Raw genomic sequence first — 3,028 nt, 5'->3', positions numbered from 1 at the left:
CGTAGACTGTGTGGTGATCTGATGAGATTTTGACACTTTATGGGCAATATCCACATTATTCCCCTCAAAACGGAATGAATAGTGTTCACAAGGCGTGGACATTCACTCTGCCGCTCAGACGGAGGAGTGTGGTTGAAGAAATATGGATATTACCACTTTATGTCGAATCATAATTAGTGTTTTATAATTTCATTATTTGTCGAAAGACGAGAGACGGAAAAGGCGATCGCTGTTCACCATATGATCATCAATTATTGAATTTCCGTATATCAATGCCAACGGCCATACCATGTTGAAAACACCGGTTCTCGTCCGATCACCACAGTTAAGCAATATCGGGCCTGGTTAGGTCTTGGATGGGTGACCGCCTGGGAACACTGGGTGCTGTTGGCAGTAAAAAAAAAATTTTTTATACATTTTTATTTTTCTCAGCTTTTTATTTTTCTTCTATACCCCTATCCCTTCTGATTTTTCTTCCTTCTTTCGCTGGATTTTCGGGATCTCACCGTGTATTCTTTTTCCTTCTTGATCTCTATCCATAATGTTTGGAAATCATAAAAAGCTGTTATCATGTCTGACCGCAAATTTTCTGTTTCGTTTCACTATTTTTTCCAGTCAAAGAAGAGCATAGTTTGTGATAATCGTGCATGTACACATGATTTTTTTTTTAATCGATTCATCTGTTTATTTGTTATCATCATAGTGTAATAATCGTACCTGCACATATGAATTTTAATTTGTCTGTTTGCCTCCATCAGAGTGTATACTTTGTTTTCTCCACGATGTTCGGCAGTAGCAAGAATAAGGAAGGGGTAGACGAACACAATTTCAATTCAATTCAGTTCAATTCAAAATACTTTATTGTCTGCTTCAACCCAAAACAGAACATTCTCTTTCGGTTCACACCATGCCCTTCAGCAAATATCAAAGTGCAGCGAAAAAGTGACACACCCTTCACTGATCACCACACACATATCATTTATCATGTAAAAAGAAAAAAACATTTGGGTAAGATCATATTACATTATAATTCAAAGTGAAACAATTGTGTGTGTTGTGTGTGTGCGCGTGTATGTGTACGTTTTCAATCATTATAAAAAGGAAAAAATTCAGTTAAGATAATTATAACATTTAAAAAGACAACTGCTCATCAACAAATGAAACCGAAAAACGAATGAGCAACTGGCGCACCCTTCCTTGATCACAACGACAAAATTATGAATCATAATGTAAAAAGAAAACATTCAGTTAGCAAAACAAAATGACATTTTTAAGATAAAGTGAAACATTTCAGTGATATAAAAGGAAAATATTCAGTAAGAAAATTATAACATTGAAGACATGAATGAAATGAAGACAGACAGATAACCCATATCTTTTTTTTCTATTCTCGTTGGTTTATTGTCTATTTATTACAAGGTGATTTGAAGTGAATACAAAAACAGAGACAAACATCATATACATGATACTGTCAGGCAGTGTCAGATGCACCAGCATATAAAAGTAGTGTGTGCAGTTCGTCACTTGACAGTAAATTCCCGATGTGCGCGGAGAATGGGGGGATGGGATGCATGCATGCACTTCTCCCTCTCACGGTATGCATGAGCTGACTCTCTCTCTTTCTCTGTCTCGCTCTCTTTCTCTGTCTCTCTGTCTCTGTCTCTCTCTGTCTCTGTCACACACACACACACACACACACACACACACACACACACACACACACACACACACACACACACACACACACACACACACACACTTTGAGGAGCACGTCTCTCTGAGTACAGACATCTTTCCCGCTTATCCAATGGCTTTTTCTTTCTTTTTTTTATTTTTATTTATTTATCTCATTTCTTCACCTTTTAGCCAAGAAACTAATAAATGCTGAGCTATGAACTGACAACATACACTTCTCCTTGTCCCAATATCCTGCAAATACTGAACCGGTTAACTAGGAAAACGCACCTCTTCTCATATATTACCCACGAGGCGGCCGCCGCGCTATTGCCACTGACTGACATGGGATTCGAACCCGTAGGCCTTCCTCGAGACTGGACCCCCACAGAGCACCGACTACAACACCCAGCTGAGGGTCGGTATCATGACCCTCGATCCGTCGTTAGAATTGATCGTTTCCGTGTTATCTTTAATTAGCTAAGAAAAGCCGAAGAAAGCAGGTACATGCAGGAAGGGCGTAAACTAATCAACAACAGGATTTCTGGTGCGGGAGGAACAGTGGTAGGGGAAAGATGGGGAAGGAGAGAGATGGAGGGGAGGGAGGGGGGCTTGGAGGGCGGCGGAGGATGGAGGGGGTTGGGGGGGGGGGGGGGTGAGGGATATCGCGCTGCCGAACTGGCAAGTGGTATAAAAAAAAAACCCCAAAAAACCCCAAAAAAACAAACGGCGGGGTTGGTTGCAAGAGCAAGCTTCATTAAAGGTGGAGATAATTGGTGATTGTGGCGTGGAGTGCACGCCCCGCTCTGTTTCCGGTTGTGGCCCGCGTGCACTGGGTGACCTGTGACCCGGGATGACCCCGCCGACCTGTTGCACCCCACCCCCACCCCCATCCCCCTGCCTCCTTCATTCACTTCGGCTGTCCTTCTCCCCCGTTGTGTGTGTGTGTGTGTGTGTGTGTGTGTGTGTGAAAGAGAGAGAGAGAGAGAGAGAGAGAGAGAGAGAGAGTTTGTGTGTGTGTGTTTCTTGTACAGGGTTTTGCCAGAGGACAACCCTTTTGGTGATATGGGTTCTTTTTTCAAAGCTCCAAGTGCGTGCTTTACACCGGCGGGACCTCGGTTTATCGTCTCATCCGAATGACTAGACGCTCAGTCTGATTTTGCAGTCAAAACTTAGGGAGAAAGGGCGAGAGAAGGACTCGAACCCAGACCCCCAAGGACACGGCACTGTACTGGCAGATAAACGTCTCAACCATTCTGCCACCTTCCTCCTCCAGCACTCGGTTTCGCACACAATTACACAGTTTGATAAACACGGTTCAGTTATGTCACACTGTCCACCGTATTTTACCTTG

At 43.0% G+C, this 3,028-nt stretch overlaps 1 pseudogene; it reads left to right on the top strand.

Annotated features, from left to right (window-relative positions):
• Window positions 1–274: 274 nt before the first annotated feature.
• Window positions 275–393, top strand: LOC143284380 (5S ribosomal RNA; annotated as a pseudogene).
• Window positions 394–3,028: the final 2,635 nt, after the last annotated feature.

The sequence above is a fragment of the Babylonia areolata genome, chromosome 7 (assembly GCF_041734735.1).
Source record: "Babylonia areolata isolate BAREFJ2019XMU chromosome 7, ASM4173473v1, whole genome shotgun sequence".
Lineage (NCBI taxonomy): Eukaryota > Metazoa > Mollusca > Gastropoda > Neogastropoda > Buccinidae > Babylonia > Babylonia areolata.
The sequence above is the reverse complement of the archived record's forward strand: the minus strand, read 5'-3'. Positions and strand labels throughout refer to the sequence as shown.